Here is a 12,179-nt window from a genome sequence, read left to right as displayed (position 1 = left end):
CATCTGCTTCCTGCAGAATGTGGAACTCATCAACAATCTACACTCCCTGGCCACTTTATTCGGTACACCTTTTTAGTATCTGGTTGGACTCCCTTTTGCCTTCAATACTGCCTCAATTTTTCACATAGCTTTAAGAAAGTGTTGAAAATATTCCTCAGATGGACATGATATCATCACACATTTGCTGGGGACTGACACAAGGCAAGAATAGCAAGACAAGCATAGCAATGGATCCCTTTGAAATCAGTGAGTATAACAAATATATTATGGAGTGACTTGAGGCAACAGGTGTAGCTTTGGCATCAGACATTAGCTAGAGTGAGATAGATTATTGGCTTGTACCATGGCATGGTATATAGATTCACTACCCTTCAATGCATTCTATGTTCTAGAAAAGACTCTAGAAACTCCCAGGAAACATTGAAGGTCATTTCAGAAGGCCCCTGACTCCTGCTTCATCTCACCATTGAGTTAACTGCAATTATTTGATGGCATTGCTGTTGGTTTTGAACAGAAAATTACAGTCAGTGAAACACTGGCCTCAACTTATTTAAAGGAATACTATCAATGCCCAAGTATTCTAAAATTACAATGTACACATAATGTCTAAGTGGCTGTGTAAACATTTTCCTACGTTTCATGTTAAATATCAGTGGCAAAAGCTGTCATTTATTGATAGTAGCTATATTGGGACAAATCAATTGCAGAAGAGGTGTTCAATGCACAGCCAGTGTTGCATATCAGACTACAGAGTATTTTTCTCAGAAAGCAAAAACAGTATGAAAAGCTGTGACAAAAGCTGTGAAAAAAGTAAAATATATTTTAGGATTTAAATTAAGCATGCAAACCAATCACATAAGGGAAAAACACATAGGGCCCAATCTAATTCACTTTTTCTCCAAAGTTTTCTCCTAGGTGATATTGCACATCTTATCAATAAAATGCCTTTTAAAGGGACACCGTGGTGAAAAATTGTAAAATTTAAAATTTGTGCAAACATATACAAATAAGAAGTACGTTTTTGCCAGAGTAAAATGAGCCATAAATTCCTTTTCTCCTATGTTGCTGCCACTTACAGTAGGTAGTAGAAATCTGACAGAAGCGACTTAGTGAATAGCAGTTACTCTGTCCAACTGCCAAAAAACTGTGTAGCGAGCAGGGAAGCTGGCCAGCATCATTGTTTAAATCCTTTTTAGGGAATATCTTTATAAAGAATAAAAGCCTTGCTGAGAATCCCCTATGAAGAGATGGACTAGTCCCAGTGGCGTAGCTAAGGAGCTGTGGGCCCCGATGCAAGTTTTACAATGGGGCCCCCCCAAGCACTCTATACAAAGCAATTGAAACGGCGCACTAAAAGCTGCCAATGGCAACTACAATGTCAGAGGTGCAAGAAGGTGATGGGGAATAGTTTGTTAATGATTACCACTATTCAAAGTATATATATAAATGATTATTATGAGCACAGGACCAATATAGAGCTAATACTGTAGTTGAGGGAGGGCCATTTGGGGCCCCTCTGGCCCAAGGGCCCCGATGCGGTCGCTACCGCTGCACCCCCTATTGCTACGCCCCTGACTAGTCCAAAACCTGTCGCTTCTGTCAGATTTCTATACCTACTGTAAGTGGCAGCAACATAGGAGAAAAGGAATTTATGGCTCGTTTTACTCGAAAAAAACGTACTTCTTATTTGTATGTGTTTGCACATATTGTAAATTTTACAATTTGTCGCCATAGTGCCCCTTTAGGCTTCTTGAACACAGGGACGTTATAGGCGCACGTTAGTGCAGCCTGTAACGCTCCCCCAACGCACAGCAATGTAACACAAGTGGGCTGTTCACACTGCCCACGTTGCATTACATTGTAACGCAGCAAAGCGCTGCATGCTGTGCGTTCTACGCGGCTAAGCCGCGTTAGACTGTTTGCACATGCTCAGTCATGTTGGGGAGGAGGGGAGAGCAGCCGGGCACATGGCTAATTAATATTCACTGCACTCAGTGACGTGCAGTGTTTACTTTTTGGAGCGGCCGCTCTGTGCGGCGATTGGCCGGGCGGGACCACGTGATGCCGCATGCGTCCAAGAGTAGGCATCACGGACGCCAGAGTGAGCTGCACAACGCGGCTCACTCCGACGTCCACACCAGAGAGCACCAGGCGTTGTGCCCTATAACGTCCCCTAAACGCAACGTCCTGGTGTATAACTAGCCTTAAGCCACCAACAAGCAAGAAAATGCTCTGAATCATTTTGGCAGTACTTTTTCACCTGTGTTTTTGTACTTTTTCAATTGCAGAGTGCTGAAAAGTTATTTTAAATAAGATGAATGAGAATATGAGAGAGCTTTGCTACACCTCCGAGAAGTGAAAGTGGGAAAGAAACATTTCTCTTTCTACCACTATGTCGAGAAAAATAGGAATAAGCAACCTGCAGATTTTTTTGTTTTGTTTTATTTTTTTAAAGAGAAGAGATCTTTCCTTGTAGTATCATGCTTAGATGAATTACTCAACATCTTTTGGGTAGCCTAGAATGTTAACCACTGTGGAACTTGGACATAACAGGAAGTTAGAAAAAAAATGTGATCAGTGTTCCCAAACACTGCTCAAACAGCACATGAAATGTTCATCAAAAGACATAAAATTGCCTGTAGTAATTGTAGAGGGCTATCACACTACCCTACCTGAGGTCTGTTGTAATTGAAATGGCTTATTACAATATCCAGAGATTCTGTAGCATAGCCCCTAAATGGTTATTAATTAGGAATAATAATATCTGTTATTTTGTATGTCAAGTAGGTTGGAGTAAAGCCATGTGGGCTACTTTAGGCCCACAGTATTGCCACCAAAGTACGTTGTAATGTTTAATCTTGGGTGAGGGAAGTTGTAAGCAGACAACCAATAATGAGAGTAAGGCCCCATTAACACTTGCGTTTTTGCAAAAAACGGAACGGATTTCCGGATCAGTTCCGTGCGCATCCGGACCGAATGCGTACGGTTGCACTCAGGATCCGGTCCGGATCCGTTCCGTTTGCATCCGGTTTTTCATCAGTAAGGGATCAGGTTGATATCCGCATCCGTTATTAAAGAGATACAGACTATATAAATTCTTGGGGTCTGGGAGGTCTGCAGAAGCCCTAGGGTCATTGTTGGAGACAGCCTGACGTGTGGAGACCATCCTTGGATATAGAGACTGCAGTTTGGACCATGGATCCAGTGTTTTTGTACTCATTTTACCTGGGAATTGTCTCCTTTTTGATTTTGACCTATACTATGTGGGAAGAAGGCATGCTCCTCGCAGGAGATGGTGGGTGCACCAGGCAGGTTGCTGCTGCACCTGTAGAATCAGGTCCTCAGGTGTGTAGGGCCTCACCTCTTCGTCCGACATGCTGCCAAATATTTCCAGCCACAAGTCACTGCTGCTCCACTCCTGAAACGCTGGGCCCATGAAAACGCATAGGAAGTGGGTAGAACGTCCAGATTTTTTATAGCCAGTGTGTTGCTTCCTTTCCGTTTCTCATTGGTTCAGCTGTGAGGATGGTGCAGTCAGGATCCGGTCCGGGTGCGGCGGCCGGATCCTCCGTACGTGAAAAATAGAGCAAGTTGGAAAAGTGTCCGGATCCGGTCCGCGTGGAATGGACGAGTATGTACGCATCCATAGACTATCATTGGATTGCCAAACGTCCGTTCCATTTGTACAGTATACGTTCCAGATCCGGTCTGGAAAATCCGGACTGCTAACGCAAATGTGAACCCAGCCTAAGAGAAATGTATACCAAACATGTCATTGATCTTGCAGATCCCAAATAAGTCCTGTCTAGACCTCTGACTTTCAGAAACATATACAAAAACTCAACCCTTATGTGATGCATCAGAGAAGTCCTCCTCTTGGGTTTTTTTTTTTTTTTTTTTTTGACTATGGGAAGCTTCTCATCTGGATTTCACAGTGAAATTGGAAGATAAAATAATATTTTGTCCCCAATTCCAGTGAAATTTTGGGATAGCTATCTTCCAAGGTGGAATTGCACGCTGATGGGTTAAAGACATCCGCTATAATTATCCCTAACTGTCCCTGCATCATCTTCCTCATGGTTGTGGGTCCCTGGATTTTTTGTACTGCACAACCGTTGGGACAGGAGGACAGGCCAGAGAGCCGAGCGGGCGTGTGCATGCATGCACACTAACATGCGGCGGTGGCGGCAGTATCACAACCTAGAGCCCGTTTTTAAACGGGCTTAGGTAGACTAGTTTTTTTGTATAATGTACTGTAGTTTTCTATTTGATCAGACCCAGGGTTTTAATCTCCATTTGAATTTAAAATGTGTTCAGGTTATCTGGTGGTCTAAAGATTGACAGACCTCCCCAGCAAAAAAGCACTCAAGCAGAAAGGAAATCTCTACTTGTATATAATACCATTTTGTTTCAAAAGTTAGAGCAACGGTTTAAGTTTTTTCAATTAAGTGTGACTGAAGACAAGTATTGTAATTTGATTTCATGCTCATTGAAAAATATGGCATTTTGAGATCTAGACTTTCACATTTTTAACTTTAGGAGGAAACTTGAGAGACAACAAATGACCTCTCTGGGAGGGACAACCTTTCAGCCTCTGAGGTAAAGTGCTCTTTGAGCTCTGTCTAAATCGATGACTTCATTATTTGAACACTTCAGAGGAGAATGCAAATTCCAGAGTGGTTTTTAAAATCCACTGCACCAGAATTTCATTCTGACATAAAAACTTTAGCCCCAGGTGGAAAAAGCATATTGTTTCTTTTCCTTTGCATGCCAGTTCTTAACTCCCAGCAGGGCAGATACTCGGCTACATAGCTCTCGGGGTGAGGATGCAAAAATCCTCAGTATGAGCAACTAGATGTGACACCATGTATAGGTAATCAGAGGAGCCTTCATTATTTGATTGTTAGACGCACACTCCCCCCCCCCCCCCCCCGTATAAGTTGCCAGACTGCACCCCCAGTCCCTCACTATTGGTAGCCAGAGTAGCCCCAAGGATTTGGTGGCCAAATGCAGTCCCACTCTGTAAAGATAGCCAGAGGAACCCCAGTATTAGCAAAATGCAGGCTCCCTCCCCCAGCATAGTTAGCCAGAGGAGGCAGATGCAGCCCCCTAAGTATAAGTGGCCAAACGTAGCCGCCCAGTATAGGTAGCCAGATGTAGAAACCAGTATAGGCATTCAGAGCCCCCCCCCCATCATGCAGAGTGGAGTGAGAGCCATTGTAACTCACCATACGTGGCAGGGAGAGATACCCAGGATCCATTTTCCTCGTTATGCTCCTGGACTCCAATAGCTACAGTGGCATCAGTCATCACATAAACCACCATTGCCATGGGTCGTGTGATGACTGATGTCCTGTGGCCATGGAAACAGAATGCTGAAAAGGAATGCACTTTGCTTTGATTCCTTTGCAACTTAGCCACGGTAATGAGGTTTGCGTAAATCTAGCCGCGAATGTAGCACCTCTGGTGCAATTCTCAGGCAAGTGTTGAATTTGGGCCACAGTCTTGTAAGGGACCTTCTGGAAGAAAGGGATTCATCCTTGGATGCTGCCAGTGGAGATTTTGGTGGTGTAAGACAGAGGTCAGCAGTTCTGGACTCTGCTCTTTTGGCTGCTTGGCCACACCATATATTTTGTAAGGATGCTTCTTTTAAGAACAGTAAATATCTGTCTTTATAAAAATTATGTATATTTTCAATTTTTTCTAATTACAGGACTACTGGTGCAAAAAAAAAAAAAATAAATAAAAAATGTAACCATACTTATAAGATGCACATTTCTCCCAGAGGAAAATGCCCCAAAAGTTATTGCTCCCCTATGTTGCTGTCACTTACAGTAGGCAGTAAGAATCTGTTTAGGACTAGTCCATTTCCTCATGGGGTATTTCTCCTTGATCCTTTACAAAACTGATCCCTGAAAAGGATCTAAACAAAGATGTTGGCCAGCCTGCCTACTCATTTGGTCACTATTTTGCCATTCAGTTAGTACAACCAACAGCAATGCAGTCAGACGTTTGTTGCTGAAACAATAAGGAAAAGTTGCCTGTTTCCATGGAATGCAGGCAATAATGGAAGCAGTGACATCATGTATTACCATTATTTCATATTTTAAATGGAAGTTGCAGTACCACAATTTCACCAGAAAGTGGTGCTGCCATACCTTTTTCACTTGGTTTTTCATCTATACATACTGAATTTCCTAAACCATCAATAAGTAACGTCTTTCCTTTAAACATATTAAGGTGTGATTTGGATATCTATTATTCTCTTATAACTCTAGTAGTGCACCTTAATAGGTTTGCTAATCTAATTTTATTTTATTTTTTTAAAGTTCCTTAAAATGTGCTTTTCATTTCACAAATATAACACAAAAGAATGACATTTAGTTACTAGGTCCAGTCCACTAAAAATTAAAATCAGGCTACAAAATTTTGAGATGCTATAGTACATGACGTATGCAGAAAAACGATTACCTCAATATGGCCTTCAAGCCATCATGCAATATTATTATAACAGTTCTGAAGCATGTGCTGTCAGGGGCAGAGGAACCCTATTGAGAGCTATGCTTTAGTTTCCATTGTTCACTTGTACACTATGCAAAGATTCCATATTTACATTCCATAGATGTATGGATCTAAAAACAGGTGTGGACTGGGGCCAAAAACTACAAATCATTTGTTAAAGTGTGAATTAAAGCTAGTTCTTCCTGGAGGAACGGTGCTAAGCCAGTAAGAGACTTTAGGCGTGATAACCATTGCACCACGCTGGTGAAAAGCCAGTTTAGGCGTGATAAGTTAAGATTGTGCGAAGTCCCGCACGCAAAGCAGCGCCATTAAACTCTATGCAAAGTGCACCAGACTTTGCTAGCGCAAAACTTTTGATCAGCTGTGCACTGCGGTGCTAACCCAGTTGGTGCTATAGTTATCACACCTAAACTTATCACACCTAAACTTATCACGCCTAAACTTATCACTCCTAAACTGAGTTTAGGCGTGATAAAGGGCTTTTCACCAGCGTGCTAACTGTTAGCACCGCTTTGTGAATCAAGCCCAATGTCATTCCATAGTTTCTGAATTACGGGACAGGACCACCAGATGTGTGAGTAGTTATCAATCATTGCCTTACGGTGCCAGCATATGGAGAGAGCAGAGCAGCCCCACTTATTCACGTACTGCCATCCAGATCACATGCCGCTGTGAGTCAGATGGCATGCTGCAGTTTACCGCAGCATGCATCCAAATCCATATAGCTGTGCATGGCATGGCTACAGAGATTCGGATGTGCATTCGAGTCTCTGCAAGTGGCGGCGTGCTTAATATGGAGTACTTCCTGGTTTGCGACTTGGCTTCCAATTGGAGGAAGCAAACAGAGGCGGAGAGTGGTGGGGGGAGCTTGTTATCGAGGGGGAGATGCTAAGAGGCTGAACGACAGCCTCACATAAAACCAGCTAGCGAAAAGCAGATTGTCGCTAGGCTGGCAATATTTTAAGGGGATGCAGCGCGGCACAAGGGGGCTGGCAGTGGCGATACAATGACCCAGAGGCATGTCATTGTGCACACAACATGCCTCTGGGTCCTATTAGGATTATAATATGCTACCTCGGGTTCTCTTTAAATACATACATACAGCCAGGAAAGTTTGTAAAGCATTCCTACACATAGTGATGGTCATGTCTAGGATAACTCATGGAGAAGCATGTGATATGTTTGATCAGCTGATAGATTTGCAAAGCTCTGATTTGATGTGATCACATCCTGCTTTAGGAGATGATCATGACAAGCAAATCAGACATTTACATACCTATCACCTGACCAAACTATTCACATGCTTCTCCATGAGTTCTCCTGGACACAACCGTCACTACCTACACAATTGTGCAGTCTTCTTAACAAATACATATATGTATCAAGGAGTAGTGAAGATTGTGATTTGCTATTAAAGGAATCGTCAGGCAAAAAATAAAAAATTAGCGTTACTCACCTGGGGCTTTCTCCAGTCCCTTGCAGCCGACTGTCCCAAGCTGACCGCTCTGCTTTCCGCCGCCGTCCCTGGCTCCCCACATGGTGCAGAGGACGACCTCGAGGTCGTCAATACTGCGCCTGCGTGAAGCGCCGCGATCCGTCGTGGCCACGTCTGTGGCACACTGCGCGCCTGCATAGTGTGCCGCGGACAACGTAGCCATGATTGACAGTGGGGTTACATGCTTTTATAAAGGGGTACATGCTGTAATAATGTTGAAAAACTGTCCTAAATGAGATGCATAATTAGGGATAGTGTCACCTGGTGCGTAAACGCATATGTCACCCTAACCACATGAACCTCCAACCTCACCAGACTAAACAAAACCAACAATACTTTTTTGTAGTAACTTTAATTGTTATTGACATTTGTTGTGAATGGGGGTTAAAAGGGGTTATACTCAACCTATTTGCTATAGGGGAAAGAAGAGTCTGGGTTGGGATTGGTATACTGGATACACCTTGCTATAGCGGTTAGGTTCTCGCCATGTTTGCTGTGGGGGCGAGGGAGCAGTGCCGCACTGGAAACACTTGCTATGGGAATGCAAAACTGAAATTGGCCTCAATTCACTAAGATCATGCTGGTGATAATAAAGGTCCGTACACACGCCGGACTGGAGGCAACGACGGGTCCGTCATCACCTCCCGCTGGGTGGGCGTTCCAGCGACAGTCCGGCGTGTGTACAGTCTGTCTGCAGACTGATACGGCTGTTTCTGAGTTCTGAGCGATCCGGGAGATGAGCTTAGTGAATTAAGGCTATTGTCCTTTTGAACAGAACGGAAGGTATTTGCTATTATTTAGGTTGGAGTGAGCATATGATGTCTCCCACAATGCATCACTCCTGAATATGCAAATTGTCGCTTTGTTGTTCCTGAAAGCCAAACACACCTCCAGAACTTCTGGAATGCAATGATGTGTCAGCTTTTATGGGAAGCGAGAGGTGATCGGGATTGCCACACTTTGCTATTTGTGGGGGGCTTTTGCCCATGCTTGCTATAGGGGCAGGGCTGTGGAGTCGGTACAAAAATCATCCATCTTTGACTCCTTAGTTTATGATTCCGCTGACTCCGACTCCTCAACTCCGACTCCTCTGATCTGTATATAACTATCTTTAAAAAACAAAACAAAAAAACAACACAATTTTTATTGTTTTTTATTATTAAAAAAAAAAAAATCCTTGATCAAGTAAAATACAGGTTTCATTTTCCCATATAACAATCTTGTTGATTGAAAGTACATATCATAAATTTGTAGTAAAAATGGGGAAGGGCAGAGGCACAATGGTATCTATGCTTGGGGCATAGAGCTGTTGATAAGCCCCCAGGTCTCCCCCCAGCTATTACTGCTCCCCCTGGGCCCCTGCAGTGTATAAGCAGCAGAGTAGAGTGTGCTCGCCAGTGCCTTCCTTCTGTCATCTCCATGACCCAGCTGTTAATGGTGTGGTGAAAATGTTTGCAACTTTATAAGATTTTGCAACGGTTGCAAGAATTTATAGGTATAGCTACCAGAAAGTGCAACCTAACCATTGACTTCAAGCTATTTGTGTCAGAAAATGCAGCCCAACCTAACCCTATGCTCACAAAGAACCCTCCTCTACTGGGCAACTATTAACCCCCCTGGAGGGAAGTAATACCCACCCTTGGTGGGCAACTAATAACCCCCCTGGAGGTAACTAATAACCCCCCTCCCTTAGGCTCTGTTCACATCTAAAATCAAAATTGCAAATGCAACCGTTTTACGATTTTGTGCACAATTTTTTTAGCGCCTCCTGGCACTTGCCTGCACGCTGCTTTTTTTTACAGCGCTTCTGCAGAGCACTTTTTTAATTCACTCCCTGACGCAAGTCAGGAAGTGAACGCTTTGACCCGGAAAAGAATAAATACAATGTATTTATTCTTAAAATCGCAAACGCAATTGCCGCACAAAGCGATTTTGTGAACATTTAGCACTCTTCCTATACCTTCCATTAGAGCAAAATTGCCCCCAAAATGGTACAGGCACCGCTTTGCAGAGCACAAAGCGGTCGAAATGCTGTGATATGAACCTTCTCTTAGAGAATCACTGCACAAGCGTTTTGTGGGCGATTTTGAAAATCGCCTGTGCTTGGGAAAAGGCTGAAAACGCCCTAGATGTGAACGAGCCCTAACTGGGCAACTAATAACCCCCTGGAGGGAAGTAATAAGTTCCCCCTTTGATGAGCAACTAATAATCCCCCCTGGAGGGAACTAAACACCAACGGTTGCATGCGCTGTACCGCACGTTGCAAAATACTATAAGTCACAATATTAGTGTTGTCCGGATCATGAACGATTCGGATCTGTGATCCGAATCTGTTTTGTGAGTCGAATCATCCGGATCATCAAAATGAACGATTCGGATCACAAAGGGGGTGGAGCCAGGAGCGGCACGCCCCCCCCCCCCCCCCTCTCAGGGGGCAGGGGGGTCCTGGAAGCAGAGTAGAGATGGATCGGTCAGTTGGAGGGGAGCCAGCCTTGCAGCCAGGGACAGGTAGATAGGAGAGGGGACATGGGTGCCACTGCCAGATATGTGTAAAGCACATGTTCTGGCTGGAATGTGCTGCTACTTTTAGGCTGTCTGTTCCATAGTTGTGCATAGTGAACAAATGGGAAACTTTTGGCTCAGAAGCACAGCTCAGTAACTTTGCAGACAGCGTACTGGGCTAGAATGACTGCACAGGCACTGTGATTGCAGTGTAATATGATCCTCCTGCACTCTGCTCTAAACAGCTGCACTTCACTTCTCCCTACATTTATGATGTGTTCGAGGTGAGAAAAGGGGAATGCTTTCCTTCACTGTGAGACGTTTTGCATTCAAAGTATACAGATGAACATATAGGTGAAATATATTTAAAGCTATTGTATGATTGCAACATGTGGGTAACGTGTGCAAAAAAAAACATTTCTGCTCTCTGCTCACCCAGGGCCGGCCTTAGGTTTCACAGCGCCCTGAGCGTAACCAGATTTTGGTGCGCCCCCCCCCCCCACATTCATCCTCTTCGCGTGTGAGTGCACCACACACATACACTAATGGGGGGGGGGGGATGGCGGGGGGATCTGCTGCCTAAATACACTAAAAGGGGATCTGCGACTGCAAGACTAGTAGCCTAAGCCTATATACACTAAAGGGGGGATCTGCCTACATATACAAGACCAGATCCCCCCCTTAGTGTATATGGGCTTAGGCTACTAGTCTTGCAGTCGCAGATCCCCTTATAGTGTATTTAAGCAGCAGATCCCCCCCCCCCCTTAGTGTAAGTGTCCAGCTACAGATCCCCCCCAGTATAGGTTAGCCAGATGAGTGCCCACAGTATAGGTAGCCAGTATACTTGTCCCAGCTATAGGTTAGATAGGTAGGTGCCCCCAGTACAGCTTAGATAGGTAGCTGCCCCCAGTGTATAGGTTAGATAGGTAGGTACCTGCAATATTGGTTAGATAGGTAGCTGCCCCAGTATAGATTAGATAGGTAACTGCCCCCAGTATAGATTAGATAGGTAGATGCCCCCAGTATAGATTAGATAGGTAGCTGCCCCCAGTATAGATTAGATAGGTAGCTGCCCCCAGTATAGATTAGTTAGGTAGCTACCCCCAGTATAGATTAGTTAGGTAGCTACCCCCAGTATAGGATAGATAGGTAGCTGCCCCCAGTATAGATTAGATAGGTAGGTGCCCCAGTATAGGTTAGATAGGTAGGTGCCCCCAGTATAGGTTAGATAGGTAGGTGCCCCCAGTATAGGTTAGATAGGTAGGTGCCCCAAGTATAGGTTAGATAGGTAGCTACCCCTAGTATAGGTTAGATAGGTAGCTGCCCCCAGTATAGATTAGATAGGTAGGTGTCCCCAGTATCGGTTAGATAGGTAGCTGCCCCCAGTATAGGTTAGATCGGTAGCTGCCCCCGGTATAGGTTAGATAGGTAGCTGCCCCCAGTATAGGTTAGATAGGTAGGTGCCCCCAGTATTGGCTAGATAGGTAGGTGCCCCCAGTGTAGATTAGATAGGTAGCTGCCCCCCAGTATAGGTTAGATAGGTAGGTTCCCCCAGTATTGGCTAGACAGGTAGGTGCCTCCAGTATAGATTAGATAGGTAGCTACCTCCAGTATAGGTTAGATAGGTAGGTGCCCCCAGTATTGGCTAGATAGGTAGGTG

This window comes from Hyperolius riggenbachi, chromosome 4 (genome assembly GCF_040937935.1).
Source record: "Hyperolius riggenbachi isolate aHypRig1 chromosome 4, aHypRig1.pri, whole genome shotgun sequence".
Taxonomy (NCBI): Eukaryota; Metazoa; Chordata; class Amphibia; order Anura; family Hyperoliidae; genus Hyperolius; species Hyperolius riggenbachi.
Note: the sequence above shows the minus strand (reverse complement) of the source record.